General features: G+C 55.2%; 1 protein-coding gene across 2 annotated transcripts in view; it reads right to left on the bottom strand.

The window, feature by feature from the left end:
- Nucleotides 1-23,077, bottom strand: part of LOC146863617 (carbonic anhydrase 9-like) — an 891,039-nt gene that overhangs the window by 824,991 nt on the left and 42,971 nt on the right. The window lies entirely within an intron of this gene.

The raw sequence follows: 23,077 nt of genomic DNA, 5'->3' as shown, positions 1-23,077 counted from the left end.
ACTCTTCATCTCCTGTGGGTGCACACCTGCTCTTCATCTCCTGTGGGTGCACGCCTACTCTTCATCTCTAGTGTGTGCATGCCTACTCTTCATCTCCTGTGGGTGCACGCCTACTCTTCATCTCTAGTGGGTGCACACCTACTCTTCATCTCCTGTGGGTGCATGCCTACTCTTCATCTCTAGTGCGTGCACACCTACTCTTCATCTCCTGTGGGTGCACTCCTACTCTTCATCTCTAGTGCGTGCACGCCTACTCTTCATCTCTTGTAGGTGCACGCCTACTCTTCATCTCCTGTGGGTGCACGCCTGCTCTTCATCTCTAGTGTGTGCATGCCTACTCTTCATCTCTAGTGTGTGCATGCCTACTCTTCATCTCTAGTGTGTGCATGCCTACTCTTAACCTGCTGTGGGTGCACGCCTTTTCTTGATCTGTAGTAACGGCAGCATCCCTCCTACATTTGAGGATGAAACTGCAATCCCACCTCTTCCAGGAACACTACCTCAGATAAGGTGACCTCTAACCCCGACCCCTCCACTACTTCTTCCTCTACCCTTGCCCCCAGGAATCCCCCTGGCAAAATCTATGTTACTGCAATGTAATTAGCGTAATTTTGTGTTACCCAGGTTACGCGCGGTTCCTGGAATTACGCTACGCGTTGCTGTGCATAGTTGCGTTTGGTTTTCAGTAGATATTTACGCCCACGCCTCATTCGCATTGGAAGAAGCCGCGGCGTTTGTTTTCTCTTCACTACGGAATGTCTCCTCACGTCAGAGAGGACAGGGGGTGCAGTTTGCGCTACAGCGCAGAACCCCGACGCCTGTTTTGCTTTCAGAACAATTACTTGTAAATTCACATCATTTTGCAAAAATGTCTCTTGGTCACTCCGAAGCCGCTCTGTGCGCAGTTTGCACGCACCTATAGCACACCTGTTCGATGAATGCCTTAGAAATACCACAACACATGCAGACGTCACTCTCCTCAATGATTGGCCAGCGGACAGGCCACGCACCCTACATTTCACGTATGGCTCCATGCAGACTTCCGGTGCATCAGCTGCCGGACCCTATGGGCAAAGGTTTGTCCTCAGCCGGGCTCTGACTCGGAAGTGGGGGGAGAGGGGCGGGGAGGGAGGGGGAGGGGCAGATACCTGCTTAGTTAAGATCTAATTACCAGGAGATTACCTGGGAACTTCTGTAGGTTTTCTCTCATTCTAGAGTTCATTTCTGAGCCAGCCGTGCACATAAACAACCCAGCGTGTGCTGATGCCTGGCAGAGCTGGGACCCATGGAAGGATGGAGGCGCCTTGGCAGGGCTCTCACAGCTCAAAGACCTCATTAACTGGGTGTTATGGGCAGGCATTCCAGCCCTACAGGAGCCTAATACCTCGCCCGCTGTGGGGACCTGGAAGTAGAGCGGGGGCACAGGGGCGGGACACAGGGGCCCAGCGGTGCATCGAGTCAGAGCGCATAGTTCAGATCTTGGCGGACGGGTTACTCCATCACAACGGCGACGCATCTCCTATCCACTGAAATATAAATCCCGTTATATCCTATGGGATTTAGATTTCGGCGGACGGGTATCCGTCACCGTAGTAACTAACCCGTCCGCTGAAATCTAAATCAGACCCCAAGTGTTTTTGCACTATTCACTTATTTGTGGGTCTCCTGCACATACATACATGTACTAATGCAAGGGTGCTCTCACATACATGTATACATACTAGGGTGACCAACTGTCATTGGTGCAAATTCAGGACGGTGAGTGTAAAAATTCAGGACAAAGGGTCAAAATTCAGGACACAAATTCAGGAGAGGAGGTCAAAATTCAGGACAAAACTTCAGGACAATAGGTAAGTTTTACCGACACATCAGAGGAGGTCGCGCAATAGTATATAAGTAAACCCAGCCACATCCAAACATATTCAACCATTTGCAAACCTATCCATCATGTATCCTTCCATCTATCAGTTCACTCATCCATCCCTTCATCCATCCTTTCACTCATCTATCCATCCATCCACCCTTTCACCCTATCCATCTGTACACTCATCCATCCACTCTTCTACCATCCATCCATTCACTCATCCATCCAGCCATTTACCCTTTCACCCATCCAGCCATCCTTTCACTTACTCATCCATCCACCCAGTCACTCATCCTTCCACCCATCCGCCCTTTCAGTCATCCATCCATCCTCCCTTTCTCTCTCCATCGACCCTTTCACTTAGCCATCCTTCCTTCCATCCATCCACCCACCCACCCATCTATCTATTCATCCACTCATGGATCCATCCATTGACCCTATCACTCATCCATCCTTTCTCTCATCCATTTATCCTTTCACTCCTTCACTCATCTATTCATCCTTTTGTCCATCTACCCTCCCTTTCACTCACTCATCCATCGTTACATCCACCCTTTCACTCATCCATCCATCAATTCACCCTTGCACTTATCAATTAATCAATCCATCCATCATTTCACTCATCCATCCACCCACTCACTCACTCATCATCCACCTTTTCACTCATCAATCCACCCTTTTACCCATCCAGCTACCCTTCCACCCATACATCCAGCTATTTACCTTTTCTCTCATACATCCTTCCACTCACTCATCAATCCATCCATCCTCTCTCATTATCCATCTATTCAATCTTTCATTCATCCATTCACCCTTTCACTAATTCATCCAGCCATCCACCCATCCCTTCTCTTACTCACTCGCCCACCTTTTCATATTAATTTTGAGCAGAGCCTTTTTGAGAAGAGGCCCATCAAGAACTTCACCCTCGCCGCAGGAGCCATTCCAGGACTGGGACAGAAGCCACCCAGGGCAGAGACAGGATCCATCAAAGGGGGGGGGGGAGGGGGAGGGGCAGGAGCCACCACATGGGGAGACAGGAGCCATCACTGGGGGGGGGGGGCAGAAGCCATCACAGGAGGGGGAACAGGACCCACCAGGGTGGGCACAGGGGTGGGCATGCAGTATTCTAGTATCATCTTCGTCTCTTCCAGGGTGGGGTAGGGCTCCTCACCCCCTCCTGGACAAGACAACGAGAAGACAGGCTCTCTTTCCAAAATGTTAGTTTTGCCACCTCCCACTGTGATGTACAGTACTTAAAGGGGATACTCGAAGAGAAGTGATTTAACTGATTGTCCTCCATACTTTGTTAATCAGTTTGGGGGCGATTGTTCCATTTCTTTATTTTATTACATTATAGACTGCATGTTTGAAGAACCGAGGTTTGCTTTCAATTAAATGACAGTAATTAAGCTCTGTGAAGAGAACCACGTGCTGCCTCGGATCAGGGCCGGTTCTAGGATGTTTGGGGCCCTGGGCAGAAAGGGAATGTGTGAATGTTAGAAAAGGTAGACGGACCGGGAGGGCCGGCCGGGGTCAGGGGGAGAGGTCTCCAGGGAGAGCCGTCTCCAGCGATCGTACAGACAAGTAACTTCCCCCCCACAGACAGATATCACACACGGATAAGGTTCAGTGTTCTTTATAGGTACTTATTTACGATACGGTAGAATGGTACAAGGAGGTCTGGACTCAGGGGTCCCCTCGATTAGAGTCTCGTAAGGTAGGGAAGGGGGTAGCGGGTCAGTCTATTTACCAATCAGGTAGTTCGGATGAGATGATGATGAGCTCACAATCCTCGAGCTTGGTGGTTAGGTGGTATGGTCCGCGGCAGCGCCGGCAGGTCCCGGTGAGGATGGTCGTTACAACGGGCCGCGGCAGCGCCAGCAGGTCCCAGGAAGATGAACGGTCCGCGGCAGCGCCAGCAGGTCCCGGTGAGGATGGTCGTTACAACGGGCCGCGGCAGCGCCAGCAGGTCCCAGGAAGATGAACGGTCCGCGGCAGCGCCAGCAGGTCCCGGTGAGGATGGTCGTTACAACGGGCCGCGGCAGCGCCAGCAGGTCCCAGGAAGATAAAGATTGCAGAAGGCCGCGGCAGCGCCAGCAGGCAGGACGATGGTTCACAAGAGCGGGCTACGGCAGCGCCAGTAGACCGTCAGGGTTGAGTTCCCTCGGTGTCTCTCGACTCCAGGATACAACTGCCTTCCTGCTCTGGAGCTGCCTCAGTTATAGGGCTGGTGCCCTTTGATGTCCGGGCCCTCGCACTTGGAGGTCGGAGGGTCCGGGATGAAGGTGTCCAGACACCCAGCAGGGGGTGGAGCCAGCGCCTGGGGGAGCTGGAGGCGATCGGCACCTGGCGGGGGGAAGAGCCCTTGACACTTCGTTCTCCCATTGACCTGCCAAGTGGTCCGCTCACCTCCTGGGTGGATGGTGGTGCCGGGATGTCGGGGCCGGCCAGGCCCGGGGTTAGGGTCGAGGGGAGGCCATGCGGCCGCGTGGTGCAGGGCCCAAGATGGCGGCTTGACCCGGCCGGGGAAGCCGGTGGGGCTGGACCCCGTGATGAGTAGGGGTCCGAGGGCAGAGGGTCCGTCGGGAGACGGGGTACAGGTGCTTGCCGCGGGGATATGCCAGGGGGGCCGGAGTTCGGGCCCTGTCGAGCGGGGAGGGAGCAAGCCGTCTGTGAGGCCTGTCCAACATGCGTCCCCCCCAGCTGAGGGCGGGGAGAGTCACCCATCTCCTTGGGGACTCTCTTCGTCGAGGCGGAAAAAGCGGGACAGGCCATCCGCGTTGGCGTGGTCTCGGCCTGGTCGGTGCTCCACAGTGAAGTCCATTCCCTGCAGGGAAATGGACCAGCGCAAGAGTTTTGGGTTCTCCCCCCGCATCTGCATCAGCCATTGCAGGGGTCGATGGTCGGTTTGTACCCGGAAGTGGGTACCGAAGAGATAGGGTCGGAGCTTTTTGAGGGCCCACACTACTGCGAATGCCTCTCTCTCGATGGTGCTCCAACGCTGTTCTCGGGCCAGGAGACGTCGACTGATGAAGGCCACCGGCTGGTCATGACCTTCGGGGTTCAACTGAGAGAGGACGGCTCCGATGCCGTGGTCGGAGGCGTCGGTCTGCACCACAAATTCCCGACTGTAATCGGGGGCCTGGAGCACCGGGGTGGTGCACAGGGCGGCCTTCAGCTCCTCGAAGGCCGCTTGACAATCAGGAGTCCAGTTGACCCGCTTCGGTTGATTCTTGGATGTGAGACCCGTGAGGGGCCCCACGATGCTGCCGTAGTCCTTCACGAACCGCCGGTAGTAGCCGGTGAGCCCCAAGAAGGCTCGGACCTCGGTCTGGGTGACGGGGGGCTGCCAGGACTGGATGGCAGCAATCTTAAGTTGTAGTGGGGCCACCAGCCCGCTTCCCACTTGGTGCCCAAGGTAGGTCACAGACCCTTGGCCAATTTGGCACTTGCCGGCCTTAATGGTGAGGCCGGCCCGCTGGAGGGCTTGGAGGACCTCTTGGAGGTGACGGAGGTGGTCGGACCAGTGGCGGCTGTATACAGCGATATCGTCCAGGTAGGCCGCGCTGAATTCTTCGAGCCCCGCCAAGACCTGGTTCACAAGACGTTGGAACGTGGCGGGGGCATTCTTCATGCCAAAGGGCATGACGTTAAATTGATAGTGGCCATCGGGGGTGGAGAAGGCTGACCGTTCCTGAGCCCTGGGTGTGAGGCCGATCTGCCAGTAGCCCGCCGTTAGGTCGAAGATACTAAGGTAGCGGGCGGCCCCCAGCCGGTCGATCAGCTCGTCTGCTCGGGGATGGGATGAGCGTCGGTCCGGGTGACAGCGTTCAAGCCCCGGTAGTCGACGCAGAATCTCAGTTCAGGGGCGGTGCCGGGGGCAGCGGCCTTGGGAACTAATACAACCGGACTGGCCCAGGGACTGTCCGAGGGCTCGATGACCCCGATCGTGAGCATCTTGGCCACTTCCTCCTGTATGCAGGCCCGTACCCGATCTGGTACGCGGTAGGCCCGGTGCCGGACAGGGGGACTGTCCCCGGTGTCTACGTCGTGCAAACACCAAGGGGTGACCCCGGGGGTGAGGGAGAACAGGGCAGCGAACTGCAGCTGGAGGTCCCGGCAGTCCTGGCGTTGCTCCGAAGTGAGGGCGTCAGAGAGCCGGACCCCATCCACGGAGCCGTCCTTCTCCTGAGTCTTTAGGAGATCCGGGAGGGGCTCGGAGTCTTCTTCTGTACCACTGTCTGTAGCCATCAAGAGGCTAAGTTCGGAGCGCACAAAGTGTGGCTTGAGCCGGTTGGTGTGGAGGACCCGCAGGGGGTTCCGGGGGGACCCCATGTCGATGAGGTAAGTGACGGGGCTTTTACGTTCGACCACTTTGAAGGGCCCCGTCCACTTGTCTTGCAGGGCACATGGTTCGGTGGGGGACATCACCCATACTTGCTGCCCAGGCTCGAATTCAACGGAGGAGGCATTGTGATCATACCACCTCTTCATGTCCTCCTGGCTGGCCTCGAGGTTCGCCTTGGCCATCTCCATGAAGCGCCGGGTCTGGTTTCGTAGGGCCAGGATGTATTTGAAGACGTCTGGAGGGGTCGTTAAGGGGGCCATCTCCCAACCTTCCTTGACTAGGCTGAGGGGCCCTCGCACAGGGTGCCCGTACAGGAGTTCGAAAGGGCTAAAGCCGAGGGACTTCTGGGGGACTTCTCGGTAGGCGAAGAGGAGGCACGGGAGTAGGACATCCCACTGGCGACGGAGAGGCTCTTCCAATCCCCCAATCATCCCCTTGAGAGTGCGGTTAAAACGCTCCACTAGTCCGTTCCCTTGGGGGTGATAGGGGGTCGTGAATCTGTAGGTGACCCCGCATTGTTGCCAGAGGGACTTCATGTATTTAGATATGAAATTCGTACCTCGGTCGCTGACGACTTCTCGGGGGAAGCCTACCCGGGAGAAGATTCCCATCAGGGCCCGGCCAACCACCGGAGCTGTCACGGTCCGTAGGGGCACCGCCTCGGGGTAGCGGGTGGCATGGTCCACTAGTACCAAGATGAACCTGTGTCCTTGTGCCGTGCGGGGGTCCAGAGGCCCCACAATGTCTATCCCCACCCTCTCGAACGGGGTGGTGACCACAGGGAAGGGTTGCAGAGGGGCCTTCAGCTTCCGACCACTCTTCCCGCTGGCTTGGCACGTGGGGCAAGATCGGCAGTGGTTCAGGACGTCATTCCTCATTTTCGGCCAGAAAAAGTGGGTCACCAGGCGACTGTATGTTTTGTCCTGGCCCAGGTGTCCAGCCAGGGGGACATCGTGGGCCAAGTTGAGCAGAAAGTCTCGGAAGCGGAGCGGTACCACCAGAACTCGACCGGCCCCCAGCTCGGCTATTCTTTGCTCGCTGTAGAGCAGGTCGTTGTCCCAGTAGACCCAGTGGGTGCCGGTGGTGTCCCCGGCGTTTTGGGTATTGGCTTGTTGGCGGAGTCCCTCGAGGGAGGGACAGGTCTTTTGTTCCTGGCGGAACTGTTCTTGGGTGGGCCCCCCCTCTTGACGCCACTGAGCCAGATCCGGGAGGTCCTGGTGCTGCGCGTCTTCTTCGATAGTCGGGTCCGGGAGGTCGGACTCGCTGTTGTCCTCTACGGGGGCAACCGGGGGCGGAGGTGCTGGCCATTCGGTTTCTTCTGATCGGGGGGCGGCACGGGCGGCCATGGATCGGGTGGTTATGCAGGCCCAGTCCGGGAGGCCCAGCATCCCCAGGTGCTCTCTTCTCTCGACGGTGGCCCACGGGGAACTCTCGAGGTCATTCCCCAGGAGGCAGTCCACGGGGGCATCGTCCCGGACCGTCACCTTCAGTAGGCCGGAGACCCCTCCCCATTCAAACGGGACGCAGGCCATCTTACACATGCTCTCAGAGTTATCTGCCGAGCGGACGGGGCAGAGAATGTTCGGCAGGATCTGTTCGGGCTTCACCAGATGACAGCGGACGGCCGTCACGCTGGCGCCGGTGTCACGCAAGGCCTCGGCTCTCTGTCCATTAATGGTCACCCACTGACCGTATTTTCTGGTGTTGGCGGGTAGGGGAGCCCGCGGAACCATGTCTCTTCCCCCTAGGCATGCCAGGACCATGGCGGCCGGTTCCCACCCTTGCTGGGCCGGCTCGTACTCTTCGGGTCCCTCCGATGATTGCTCTTCCCCTAGGGCAGCGGCCGCTACCTGGCGGGGCTTGGGTGTTTGGTTTAGCGGGCAGGTCGGGTCGTTGGCGTAGTGGCCTAGTCGCTGGCACCGGTGGCACGTGACGTTGGCTCGGTACCCAGGCCGCAACGGGGGGTTGCCCCGGCCGGCCGGAGGCGGGGTGCTGGCCACGGGTGTTGCTGGTAAGGCGTCTCTCCCTCGCCCCTGGCCCCCTCCTCCTCGAGGACGGTGCTGGCCTTGGTTGCCTCTGTTCTGGTCGTGGGGCCCTCTCCGGCCCACTCGGGTGCTTTCCCACCGGTCAGCTTCGGCGGCGAGCTGCCGGGGGTCAGTCAGCTTACTGTCGAGTAGGTGCTGCCTGAGCTCGACGAAACAGTTGTTTGACAGGTGCTCCCATACCATAAGGTTGAAGAGTTGTTCGTAGGTGGTGACCTGACTTCCCTTGATCCAACCTTCGAATGCCCGGCTGAAATAGTTCACGTATTCTACCCAAGTTGTACCTGGGATCCTGGTGCAATCTCTGAACCTCTGGCGGTACATCTCGGGCGTGAGGCCGTAGCGGGTGAGGAGGGCAGCCTTCATGTGGTCGTAGGACGACATTTGGTGATCGGGGAGCTGCAGCAGGGCATCGCGACCCTCGTTGATAAATCTCCCCCAAAGTCCGGCTCCCCAATCACTCCGGTCGATCCGGTGGGAGGTCATTGCGATCTCATAGGCTTTAAACCACTGTTGTATGTCGTCTTCTCGGACATATTCGCGGACAACATCCTTGGGGATGTGAACTTTTTTCTCACTTGGCCCCGGGGTGTGTGGTCGCTCAGGCACCCCCAGTTCCTTATTCTGTTTGCACAGTTCTATTTCCGCTAGTCGGCGCTCGTGCTCGAGCGTTATTTTTTTCTCTTCCAGCTCTCTCTGTCTCTGCTTTTCTTCTCGTTCCTCTCGAAGCCGCATATGCTCGAGGTTGAGTTTCTGTTCAGCTAACTTGAGTTCCCCATCCATCTTGAGTCGTGCCATCTCCAACTCGTGTAATCTGACACTGTCTCTTTCTCGGATCTCCTCTTGCGGGAGGCCCGTTCCCCGCTCCTCGGGAGCCGTGGCGTTCCCCTCTGGTGTGACGCTGGTTTGGTCTGAGGGTCCTGTGACCCCCGTTTCTGTCCATGACTCCAGAGCGCGCTTTAGATCATCCTTGGTACTCAGGCCGGTGGTAGCAATGCCAAGTTCTACGCAAAATTGTCTCAGTTCGCGGTGGTTGTATTCTTCTAACTTCTCCATTTGGAATTTCTCGGTGGAGCTGCTATCTTTGGTCGACATCGTGCTTATGTCGTGGGGTGAGCTACTTTCTGTACGATTACGCGTTGATTCGGATCGCGCCGCTGGCCACCAATGTTAGAAAAGGTAGACGGACCGGGAGGGCCGGCCGGGGTCAGGGGGAGAGGTCTCCAGGGAGAGCCGTCTCCAGCGATCGTACAGACAAGTAACTTCCCCCCCCACAGACAGATATCACACACGGATAAGGTTCAGTGTTCTTTATAGGTACTTATTTACGATACGGTAGAATGGTACAAGGAGGTCTGGACTCAGGGGTCCCCTCGATTAGAGTCTCGTAAGGTAGGGAAGGGGGTAGCGGGTCAGTCTATTTACCAATCAGGTAGTTCGGATGAGATGATGATGAGCTCACAATCCTCGAGCTTGGTGGTTAGGTGGAATGGTCCGCGGCAGCGCCGGCAGGTCCCGGTGAGGATGGTCGTTACAACGGGCCGCGGCAGCGCCAGCAGGTCCCAGGAAGATGAACGGTCCGCGGCAGCGCCAGCAGGTCCCGGTGAGGATGGTCGTTACAACGGGCCGCGGCAGCGCCAGCAGGTCCCAGGAAGATGAACGGTCCGCGGCAGCGCCAGCAGGTCCCGGTGAGGATGGTCGTTACAACGGGCCGCGGCAGCGCCAGCAGGTCCCAGGAAGATAAAGATTGCAGAAGGCCGCGGCAGCGCCAGCAGGCAGGACGATGGTTCACAAGAGCGGGCTACGGCAGCGCCAGTAGACCGTCAGGGTTGAGTTCCCTCGGTGTCTCTCGACTCCAGGATACAACTGCCTTCCTGCTCTGGAGCTGCCTCAGTTATAGGGCTGGTGCCCTTTGATGTCCGGGCCCTCGCACTTGGAGGTCGGAGGGTCCGGGATGAAGGTGTCCAGACACCCAGCAGGGGGTGGAGCCAGCGCCTGGGGGAGCTGGAGGCGATCGGCACCTGGCGGGGGGAAGAGCCCTTGACACTTCGTTCTCCCATTGACCTGCCAAGTGGTCCGCTCACCTCCTGGGTGGATGGTGGTGCCGGGATGTCGGGGCCGGCCAGGCCCGGGGTTAGGGTCGAGGGGAGGCCATGCGGCCGCGTGGTGCAGGGCCCAAGATGGCGGCTTGACCCGGCCGGGGAAGCCGGTGGGGCTGGACCCCGTGATGAGTAGGGGTCCGAGGGCAGAGGGTCCGTCGGGAGACGGGGTACAGGTGCTTGCCGCGGGGATATGCCAGGGGGGCCGGAGTTCGGGCCCTGTCGAGCGGGGAGGGAGCAAGCCGTCTGTGAGGCCTGTCCAACAGTGAGGCCCCTCTAAATTGCAGAGACATGAGGCATTCAGGGCTGTTTGCATCTGAATAGATGCCCCTGCGCCTGAAGCTGCAGCCCCTCCCTCTCAGTCACCTTCAAGCACCTCTTAACAGCTCATCAAGGGCGGAAGGTGTGAGGGTCGCCATCCCGCTGTGCCTCTCCAATGCTGCTGGGGATCTGAGCTTTGGTGCTGCATCGGAGTCTGTTACACCGACCTCAAAAGCATCAGAGTCTGTTACACCCGACCTCAGCAGCATCAGAGTCTGTTACACCCGACCGCAACAGAATCGGAGTCTGTTACACCAACCTCACCAGCATCGGAGTCTGTTACACCGACCTCAAAAGCATCAGAGTCTGTTACACCCGACCTCAACAGCATCAGAGTCTGTTACACCCGACCTCAGCAGCATCAGAGTCTGTTACACCCGACCTCAGCAGCATCAGAGTCTGTTACACCCGACCGCAACAGAATCGGAGTCTGTTACACCAACCTCACCAGCATCGGAGTCTGTTACACCGACCTCAAAAGCATCAGAGTCTGTTACACCCGACCTCAACAGCATCAGAGTCTGTTACACCCGACCTCAGCAGCATCAGAGTCTGTTACACCCGACCTCAGCAGCATCAGAGTCTGTTACACCCGACCTCAGCAGCATCAGAGTCTGTTACACCCGTCCTCAGCAGCATCAGAGTCTGTTACACCCGACCTCAGCAGCATCAGAGTCTGTTACACCCGACCTCAGCAGCATCAGAGTCTGTTACACCCGTCCTCAGCAGCATCAGAGTCTGTTACACCCGACCTCAGCAGCATCAGAGTCTGTTACACCCGACCTCAGCAGCATCAGAGTCTGTTACACCCGACCTCAGCAGCATCAGAGTCTGTTACACCCGACCTCAGCAGCATCAGAGTCTGTTACACCCCACCGCAACAGCATCGGAGTCTGTTACACCCGACCTCAGCAGCATCGGAGTCTGTTACACCAACCTCACCAGCATCGGAGTCTGTTACACCTGACCTCAACAGCATCAGAGTCAAGCAGGGAGGTGGGTGGAAGCTGTGCCGGCTTTAGGGTGGTGCGACCGGTGCCCGGTTAAAATTACGGACAAATGGCGTCCGCTAAAGAATCCTTCACGGACAACGGACAGACGGCTGAAATTACGGACTGTCCGTGAAATTTACGGACTGTTGGTCACCCTAATTGGCTTTGCCAATGGATGTTAGCCATCCCCGATGCTCTGCAGCAAGGCTAAAGATATTTTTTAAATCCTTTGCCGCAGCTGCCCATGACATTTTGTGGCATACATCTACAAAATGAGGTTGTCATTTTTTTCTATAGTTACAGATCGTAGTTGTTTCAGTAACTAAAAAAAAAAATGCTAAAAATTGTGAGCTGGGAAAACACGAGGGGGGAAGCGGAAGCAAAGAGGGGAAGCAGCGCAGGAATGGGAGCGAAATGGAGACTCGGGGAAGCAAATGGAGTGAGAGGGACAAGAAGAGACAAAAGAGAGATTAATGTACTTATTTATTTATTTGTTGTACTTATTAAGCCCATTCCAAAAAAACAGAGGTCCCTGGAATAGGGAAAAGTTTACGTCCAATGAATATAGCCCCATCAGTGCTATATATCAGCCAATGTCCAGCTGGACAAGGGCAAGTTTAATATGCGATATAGTTACAATAGAACACAGATGCAAGTCGATTGGCAGTGGGATACAAGCCTGTATCCATGACCTCACATATCAGACACACAAACAAGGTCAAAAAGGCTCAGGCAGTTTGTAGTTGTTTCAAAAAAGGGCTCAGCTCATGCTTGGGCACCCTCTCACATAAAACCAAGCACTCTGCCTTCAGGATTGTCAAGGCCTGCCACAGGAGTTGGTTATAGGTTTATATGTGTCTGTATAAGGTAGTGATATAAGTAGCCTATACCACAGTAAGGGGTGCAAGCACACCCTTACCCAGGCTGCAGTAGCAGACCTGTGGTGTCATTTTGGAGTGCTTCCCAGGGGTGGCATAAAACGTGCTGCAGCTCCTGGTAGGCCTTTGAGGTACCTATGCCCTAGGTACATAGTATACCATATACTAGGGGCTTATAAGGCACTCCAGAATCCAATTAGATATGTACCTAATGTACATGTAAACCATTTTAGAGAGGAAGCAGCTAGGCTGTGGGCCTTCCCTCGACCCATTATCTTGTGCAAAGACTCCCCAGAAAACAGGACACACTTTCAGAATCCTTTTCTTGTGCACAGGATTTCACCCCCTCCCGCTACCACAGCCTTCAGAGATCTGTCTGTCAGTCTGGCTGTGAGGCTTGCTTTTAGTGCCCTCCTCTTCCATGTACTGTTACTTTACCCCTCCGAGCATGCACTTAACACCCAAGTAGGGAGGGTCTGCTCAACCCCTCCCTGTATGCCAGTGGTCTTCAAACTTCTTGATGCCAAGACCCCCCATCAAAATGTATGAGGCGTAAGGACCCCCTCCCAAAAAACAATTCTAGAACCTGGTAGTCCTCATCATTGACAACCATAAATGTTCTCCAGAGAAATGGTCAATCTGTGGTTGCACCTCATTAGTACCAGTTTATCACTAAAATATAGCAATAAGCAACAAAAATGTGACCAGAGCAGCTTTCCAAAGAGCCTTCTACAGAGCGTCAACACCTTTTGCTGCTTTTTAGTAACTTTTAATCCTTTTGAGTAAATACATTTTTTTTTGTGTTAACATTAGCAGATTATGCGGCAGATGAGGGATTATGTGGCAAATGCGGCAAATTTATAATTATGCTAAAACTGCTATGGCCACACAGTCATATAATTCCAGTGGTCCTTGGTATAATAGCTGTAATGCATGGGCTGCAACTTTATTGCACGGCATTAGAGGAAAACCATGCTAAATTTCATGGGATGCTGACAGCTTGGCATTTACAGCTGCATGTAACTGGAGATAGCTGAACAAAATTCATAATAATTAAAACATACGTACGTTTTTTAGGTCTTTCACCGTCAGGTAGCTACATAAAAAATAACGGGCAGCTTCAATGAATAATAAATACATTTGAAAAAGTTGTTACTCAGTGGGAAATGCAATATAATAAATTAGGAAACCTCTATTAGTTAATGCATTGCAAAAGTCTGTGTGAAAGTAGAGCGCCACAGAATTAAATCGTGGTTGGTGCAGTTGAGAATACTGACTTGTGTATTTTTAGTGCTATGAGGTCACAGCCTGCGACAGAAAGCACTGTGAATATTTAAGTCGCTATTTTCTACTTGCATTACACACAGTATAAAACAGACCTCTACAAAATGTGCAAAATGTTCTACGATAAAATGTTGCATCCAAATATATACTGGCTGCTTCCAAAATATAGGGGCAGCCCCATATCTACGAGGTCACGCAAGGTCCCTTTGGGCGGCTTTTCATGGCCTCCTAGATATGGTGTAAGGCAACGCACAAGTTGGTGCGTTGTCTTACATTGCGTGGGGGGTCATTCCATGGGTGTTGCAGTGTGTTTACCAATGGGTTGTGACACATTCCCAGATTTACAACGATCTGTAAACCTGAGGATGGGTCAAAACTGCACCCTGCCCCAGGGGATGCGTAGCAAGGAGAAATATCTTTATTTCACGTCAATTGTTTCCTCTTTCTATTGCGCAGGAAGACGTACCTTCTTGCACAAAAACAATCCTGCCCTCAATGCAAACACCCTGCACCATGGTGCAAGGGTGCCTGCATTGACGCTAGGCACCAAATTGTGCGCCGACAGAAAGGACAGGAGTGCGCTGTATCTTATAAATACAGTCCATTCCTGTACTTTTGAATTGGCATAGGGCAGTGCAGCAAAAATACTTGCAGAGCTGCCCTACACCATTTCATTGGAAATAAGACCCATAGATTTTAGTAATAAACAGACCCTATGTAATGCAATTTTTTTTACATAACTGTCCCTTTAACACATTCTCAGGGATAGTAAGCACTATGTAAATACAATAACTATTAAAAACAAGCATTTCACAGCTCAGTAAACTCTGCGCACTACCACTCAAAAAAGCGATTTAATCAATTAACGGTAGCAGAACTCTCCTGTCCAGAGAAATCAAAGTTAGGCAGACAACTAAACACACCTTTTTGCCAGTGTGCTGCTAGCCTGAAAGAAATGCAAATGTGTGCAACGAGTTAATCTGCAAATCCTTTACATTTGCAGATTAACTGGTTGTGCACATTTGCATTTCTTTCAGGCCAGCAATACACTCGTAGAAAGGTGTGTTATCTGTGTCTTGCTTCGATTTCCCAGCAGAGGAGAGTCCCTGAATAACACTCCAGGGAAAACATGTTAACTACCGGAATCAACCGCCTGGGCCGTTTTCTTTAGCAAATGAAGAGCGCGACCCCCTTCCCATGCCTCTAGGGCCCCCCTGGGGGTCGCGCCCCACAGATTGAATACCTCTGCTGTATGCACTTTACACTCAACCCACCTTAATAACGAGAGTCTGCTCACCCCCTTCCTCCACACACTGAGCACCTTCCTCACCCAAGGAGGGAGTGTCAGCTCACCCCCTCCCGGCAAGCACTTATCACCCTCTCCACCTAAGCAGAGAGCACCTGCTCACCCCCTCCCTCCACACAATTAGCCCCCTCCTCACCCAAGGAGGGAGTGTCTGCTCACCCCTCCCTGCACGCACTTAGCTACCTCCCCACCCAAGGAGGGAGAGTCGGCTGACTCCCTCACTGCATGCACTTAGCACTAGGCCTGGGCTAAATTTTAGTTCCGCTCGCGGAAATTGCGATAATTTGACATTTTCGCTTCCGCGGAGAGAGCGAAAATGTAAACATTTCCACATTCTGCAGCTTAGTGATAATTTGTTTCTTGCTCGCGCTGTAAAATAATACATTCTTGCGCGCGCACAATCGCCTTTCCTGAATCCCCACGTTCGCCGACAAGTTTTCCCGATCCGGTCGCGTTCTCCACGAGATGTTGGATTGTTGGTAGCCATTTGCGCTGTCTCGCGACAGTTCGCGCCCGCAGTAATGTCATTGGTCGCACGATCACGTCTTTCTTCTCGCGATCATGCACCGCGAAAGGAGTGAAAACAAGATGGCCGCGCCCGCGAGCAACCGCATGGCTAAGTTGGCGAGCCGCGACCACGCAGAAAATACCGCGAACGGGTGGGAAAAAAACTTTCGCATCTTCATGATATTTCCGCATGTTTGCAGAGATTTTTAACATTTTCGCGATAATTTGCGAAAGTTACTTTCGCAAATTCCGCCCACCCCTACTTAGCACCACCCAATGAGGGAGAGTCGGCTGACTCCCTCACTGCATGCACTTAGCACCCTCCCACCCAAGGAGGGAGCTTCGGCTGGCACCCTCACTGCACGCACTTAGCACCCTCCCCACCCAAGGAGGGAGGTTCGGCTACACCCTCACTGCACACACTTAGCACCCTCCCCACCCAAGGAGGGAGCTTCGGCTGACTCCCTCACTGCACGCACTTAGCACCCTCTCCACCTAAGCAGAGAGCACCTGCTTAGCCCCTCACTGCATGCACTTAGAACCCTCCCCACCCAAGGAGGGAGAGTCGCCTGACTCCCTCACTGCACGTACTTAGCACCCTCTCCACCCAAGGAGGGAGCTTCGGCTCAGCCCCTCACTACATGCACTTAGCACCCTCCCCACCCAAGGAGGGAGCTTCGGCTGACTCCCTCACTGCACGCACTTAGCACCACCAAGGAGGGAGAGTCGGCTGACTCCCTCACTGCACGCACTTAGCACCACCCAAGGAGGGAGCTTTAGCTCACCCCACTACTGCATGCACTTAGCACCCTCCCCACCCAAGGAGGGAACTTTAGCCCTCCCCACTACTGCATGCACTTAGCACCCTCCCCACCCAAGGAGGGAGCGTCACCTCACCCCTCCTTGGAATGCCTTTAGCTTTTTACAATAAAGAGTACATTACTGGCAATGCCAAGCCAAACCTTGCCAAAGTCAATACATGAGGGACATAAAATGAACCATAATTTACCCCTGCCCTGTGGGTGCTGCCTTCTCAGAGAGTTTTCAGAGCCCGTGCTCACCGTGCAGTATTCAGGAGTGTGTCTCTACTCTCTCTGTTGGGTCACTTCTAGTTTTTCAAGGCAGGATTCACTCTCCGGATGCAGAGTAGTACCTCAAACTTCCTTGACCTTTGACCCCGTCTGAGAGAAGCCCCCTGTCTCGCTGGAGTCACCCTCTGCACACCCTGGGTTTCTGGTATAAACCACGCTGGCAGACTCCCTCCACCTCAGGTCACACGTGCCTTCTGCTTGAATTTGCGACCATGAAGTCGTCCTCTGTAAGCGCAGCGTTTTCCTGGAGGCCCTCTACAGCCCAGCTATGTTTATTAGAAGCAGTGCTTAATGTGAGCCGGTGGTTCCCGGTGCTCAGCACCTTCACTTTATTGTCAACACCAGCGTCTGAGAAAGTCTGCCACAAGGTGGCGCTGTCTGACTAACTTAGAGATGACCACAACAACATTTAATTGTTAATTCAATATACATTAAAATGGCTATCACCTGTCGCCCAAGCCATTCTTATAGGTTTGGGGGCCTGAATTGTCACACTTGTAGGTGTGTGATGGTTACTAGTTGTGTTGGTATTATCATTGGCAGCACTGGCCTCCTAACTCGGGCCCTGGCAGGGGCCATGGGTGGAGCAGGCTGTAGTGGGCTCCTACCTCGAGCCCTGGCAGGGGCCATGGGTGGTGCAAGCTGCAGTGGCCTTCTACCTCAGGCCCTGGCGGGGCCACGGGTGGAGCAGGCTGCAGTGGGCTCCTACCTCGGGCCCTGGCAGGGGCCATGGGTGGAGCAGGCTTCAGTGCTCTCCTACCTCGGGCCCAGGCAGGGGCCACGGGTGGAGCAGGCTGCAGTGGGCTCCTACCTCGGGCCCTGGCAGGGGCCAAGGGTGGAGCAGACTTCAGTGCTCTCCTACCTCGGACCCTGGCAGGGGTCAAGGGTGGAGCAGGCTGAAGTTGGCTCCTACCTCGGGCCCTGGAAGGGGCCATTGGTGGAGCAAGCTGCACTGGCCTCCTGCCTCGGGCCCTGGCAGGGGCCATGGGTGGAGCAGGCTTCAGTGCTCTCCTACCTCGGGCCCTGGCAGGGGCCACGGGTGGAGCAGGCTGCAGTGGGCTCCTACCTCGGGCCCTGGCAGGGGCCATGGGTGAAGCAGGCTTCAGTGCTCTCCTACCTCGGGCCCTGGCAGGGGCCACGGGTGAAGCAGGCTGCAGTGCTCTCCTACCTCAGGCCCTGGCAGGGGCCATGGGTGGAGCAGGCTGCAGTGCCCTCCTACCTCGGCCCTGGCAGGGGCCACGGGTGGTGCAAGCTGCAGTGGGCTCCTACCTCGGGCCCTGGCAGGGGCCATGGGTGGAGCAGGCTGCACTTCCCTCCTATCTTGGGCCCTGGCTGGGGCCATGGGTGGGGCAGGCTGGACTGGCCTCCTACCTCGGGCCCTGGCAGGGGCCATGGGTGGAGCAGGCTGCAGTGGGCTCCTACCTCAGACGCTGGCAGGGGCCACGGGTGGAGCAGGCTGCAGTGGGATCCTACCTCGGGCCCTGGCAGGGGCCATGGGTGGAGCAGGCTGCAGTGGCCTCCTACCTCAGGCCCTGGCAGGGGCCACGGGTGGAGCAGGCTGCAGTGGGCTCCTACCTCGGGCCCTGGCAGGGGCCATGGGTGGAGCAGGCTTCAGTGCTCTCCTACCTCGGGCCCTGGCAGGGGCCACGGGTGGAGCAGGCTGCAGTGGGCTCCTACCTCGGGCCCTGGCAGGGGCCATGGGTGGAGCAGGCTGCAGTGCCCTCCTACCTCGGGCCCTGGCAGGGGCCATGGGTGGAGCAGGCTTCAGTGCTCTCCTACCTCGGGCCCTGGCAGGGGCCATGGGTGGAGCAGGCTGCAGTGGGCTCCTACCTCGGGCCCTGGCAGGGGCCATGGGTGGAACAGGCTGCAGTGGCCTCCTGATGACAATTATTTGTTTTTTTACAAATGCAGCTCCGAAGGCACCGAATCGTCTCATCTGAGCTACACGGTAGGCAACGCACACGCCAGCTGTGCGCTTAATGTACTTACTGGAAAGTATGTGGAAGTCCAAAACATTACACATTACTATATAAATGCCCCTTTCGGTTTGTTGATGTCCTCCCAGGGCCCACAAGAGAATTCCACCTGAGCGGGATCTCAAGTACCGGACGTGTTGTAAAGGGGCGCCAGCTGTGGACATGGGATGGCAGCTGAGTGAGGGGCAGAGGGGCTGCCAGGTCCAGCGCCCCCCCCCTGGCATGAGCAGGCGCACCCAACTCCGGTTTACAGAACCAGAGGCCGGCGGGTCATGTGGCACCAGGGCATGGGTGCCGTGTGGCACCAGTCTGGTGATTACGTGAGGAAGGCGATGGTATTACCCCGTCTACCAGAGAAGCCCCCTCATACAGTCCCTGCAGCAGGAAGGGGCATCTAGCAGGGCAGAGGCGACAATGCCTGCACTTCAAAAACCCTAATGAAGTAAGTAAGAACAGTTCTCAGTGAAAGTCTGCCCTGGTTGGGGCAGCCTATACCCTGCTCGCATGCTTGACCCGGTGACTGGCGAGCCTGGGTCAGGCGTGGCGGGGGCCCGGGTTTCCCTATGCAAACCCTCCCTGCTTCCTCCTGCCCATTCTGGCTCACCCTGGCCTTGTCCCTGGGTCTCTGCTGCGGCCCTGGTCTGGAAGGGGCTGCCGTCCTATCTGTCTTTGTGTCCGAACTTGTACTGGCGAACCAGGGTCGGATGAGGCGAAGGCCCTGGGCCTCCTTTGCGCCCCTCAGTATCTCCCTTTGCCCCCGCCCACTTCTCCCTGGACTGGCATCATGCTCAAACAGCACGTGTTCTCTCCAGCGATCTCCGTTCCGCCTGGGGCCGCCTTGTTGACAGAAGAGCCTCCCCGGGGGCCTCAGCAGGACTTGTAGCAGGGGCCTCCTACATGGACGTATCTTGTTGCTTTATTTATGGACTCCTCCTTGTCTCCTATTTATCTTATGTTTGGCCTGTGATTCACCCCTGATGTTGTGGCTTCCTACCTGCTCACCTTGAATGTGCGGTACTGACCGAAGCCTCATGGTTTCCCCCAAAGAATGTCCCTGTGACCCCCTCTTCCTTCACTGCCGGAGGCCAGCTGCAGCCACAAACCTCCGGCAGCTGATACTCACGGACATACAGCCGCATCTTATCTATTCATTGCTCTCGATTTTTCATGCACCCCTGGCCTGTGACACCCCTGACGTTGTGACCTCCCACCTGCATCTTATCTATGTATTTATGACCTCATCTTTATGCACCTCTGGCCTGCGATTCACCTCTGACGCTGTGACCTCCTACCTGGGCACATTGTGCGGTACCCTCACAAGCAGCGTCAATGGTCTTTACCCAAGTCTCTCGCTGCGCCCCCTCTGCCTACCCTGCAGAAGACCAGCTGAAGCAACGGGCCACAACTCTTATGTTTCGTGCCCTGGAGGCTCAGCTACATCCTCTTGCCCTTCTCTTCATTGGGTTCTACTCCTCACCCTTCTCCTCCAATCACCTTTCTTCTTCCTGAATAATGTACCATCTCCTCCTTCTGCTTCCACTGGCCTTTTCTTCACCCATGGCGTTCTCTTCACCCATGGCCTTCTCTTCACCCATGGCCTTCTCTTCACCCATGGCCTTCTCTTCACCCATGGCCTTCTCTTCACCCATGGCCTTCTCGATGGCCTTCTCTTCACCCATGGCCTTCTCTTCACCCATGGCCTTCTCGATGGCCTTCTCTTCACCCATGGCCTTCTCTTCACCCATGGCCTTCTCTTCACCCATGGCCTTCTCGATGGCCTTCTCTTCACCCATGGCCTTCTCTTCACCCATGGCCTTCTCGATGGCCTTCTCTTCACCCATGGCCTTCTCTTCACCCATGGCCTTCTCGATGGCCTTCTCTTCACCCATGGCCTTCTCTTCACCCATGGCCTTCTCTTCACCCATGGCCTTCTCTTCACCCATGGCCTTCTCTTCACCCATGGCCTTCTCTTCGCCCATGGCCTTCTCGATGGCCTTCTCTTCACCCATGGCCTTCTCTTCACCCATGGCCTTCTCGATGGCCTTCTCTTTACCCATGGCCTTCTCTTCACCCATGGCCTTCTCTTCACCCATGGCCTTCTCTTCACCCATGGCCTTCTCGATGGCCTTCTCTTCACCCATGGCCTTCTCTTCACCCATGGCCTTCTCGATGGCCTTCTCTTCACCCATGGCCTTCTCTTCACCCATGGCCTTCTCTTCACCCATGGCCTTCTCTTCACCCATGGCCTTCTCTTCACCCATGGCCTTTTCTTTACCCATGGCCTTCTCTTCACCCATGGCCTTCTCTTCACCCATGGCCTTCTCTTCACCCATGGCCTTCTCTTCACCCATGGCCTTCTCTTCACCCATGGCCTTCTCTTCACCCATGGCCTTCTCTTCACCCATCGTGTTCTCTTCTACCCCCACATCTCCCTCCCTTCACCCTCTGCATCTTGCAAAAATGTGGTCCAAACGAGTGAAGGCTGAAGCCAACTGTTTCAACATAATTACCCCCCCCAAATGTGTCCAAAGCATCAGCAAAAATGTTCAAACACAACACCCTTGAACAATTTCCAGATCCCTGTTTCGTTTGCCAATACTATAGTGGTTGTTATGGGAGGCTCAAAACTGACCTCATTTTCTTCACCCGCAAAATATCATCCTGGACTACCATTTTCAATAACTCCCTCAACGTTACTTCCTCCTCCTCAATCCCACACGGGCACCAAATAAAAACCTCCCCTTCAGCTTGTTTCGATGGCCCACTCACTATCTCATTTTACAACAACAGCAAAGTCCTGATCCAAGTCAAAGACACTTATCTCTCTCTTTTCGACCACCTATTTCCATCCCTGCTCTCCAACCCTGGCATTCCTATGCCTACAGGCTCTTCTCCTAACTCCTCCCTCAATTCTTACCCTCCAGAACACCTGCTTGCAGTCGTCCCTTGGGGCACAGCCGACCCCCCTGGCAGTCCCGTCCCCCTCCTTCAGTCCTGCCTCGCCTCCCCAATCCCACCTTCTCTCCACCCCCAACACTCCTGAACTGCTGCTTGAAGCACTATCCCCTTTTGACAACCTCCTCCCTCCCCCTTTTAACCTAACCTAGCAGAACTTTACACTTTCTATAACCACCAGCCGGGGCTACCATCCTTTTCATGCTTGTTTCAAGCCCCTATACACTCACTGCGTCCAGCCTGCGCACCTTCTCCACCTCTCCCTCTTCTCTTCCTGACTCTCTGCCTTCCTGTGACCCACTTCAATCCCCCCTGTCCTCCCACTACAGACTTCACCTTTCTCTTCCTCAGCTAAAGACCAATACTTGTATTTTATTCAATGTATGCCCAGATAATTCTCTCTCCTCAAGTGCACCGACAAATACTTCCAATCAACATCTCTTGATGAGTCTCCCTCAATTCAATATTCCTACATCCACCCTCTCTCCATGCTCTCCCTCTCAAGTTGAACCCCACCTGAACCCATCGAATAACCTAACATTCCTTTTCCAGCTCTGCTCTCCATAGAAAATAAACCAGAATGTCTCATCTCCTCTATCTCTTAGTTTAAAACTACCATCTCCCAACTAAGGGGTCCATTAGGATGGAGGGCGGATTCCCTCCGCTGGGCGGGCGGTTGCGAAGCCCTGAACACCGCCGGTCCGATTAGCATTGCGGTCGTGACCACAGAGGTGTGATTTTCCGCACGCCACTTTTCCGCCGGTTGCAGTCCGCCTGCTTGCCTGGCGTGCAGAGCTGGACCGCCACAATTGTGGCGGATCAGGGTCAAGCACCGCCGGCACGATTATGATGCCGGCGGTCGCCAGCTTTCCACCGCGGTGGAACTGCCATGGAAAGGCAAGCGGGGAATGTCTCTTGGGGTATATTGTGGACCCCCAATGTGTTGGGGGTGTGGGTGCACTGTGGGTACCCATGGTACCCCCCTACATGTCCCTGTACCAGGTGGCAGGCACTGTGCAGTGCCTGCCACACAGTGCAGCGACATGCAGGACATGCTTGTTTGGGAATCGCAGCGGTGCTGCTGGCAGCACCGCCCGCCACAATGTTAACCACCGCGATCCGACCGCCACTGTCGGATTTCCACTGCATAATAATCGGACCAGCGATTTTCCCGTGGTCCTGGCGGGCGGTGTTTTCCCGCTACCATGGCGTTCGGGGTGCCTAATGGACCTCTAAGTAGTACAATTTCCACTCTTCCCAACACCCTACTTCCCTTGGCATGCACTCACATCCCCAAACTCCTGAGCAGTACCCTGCTCCCATGCCCCCAAAAAGCCTCACACAATCTGTCACCAACTGACATTTCCAACTCATTGGCTAGCTACAATTCTTCCAACTCTACCCCCACACC

The sequence above is a fragment of the Triturus cristatus genome, chromosome 2_1, assembly GCF_964204655.1.
Source record: "Triturus cristatus chromosome 2_1, aTriCri1.1, whole genome shotgun sequence".
In the NCBI taxonomy this organism is placed as follows: Eukaryota; Metazoa; Chordata; class Amphibia; order Caudata; family Salamandridae; genus Triturus; species Triturus cristatus.
The sequence above is the reverse complement of the archived record's forward strand: the minus strand, read 5'-3'. Positions and strand labels throughout refer to the sequence as shown.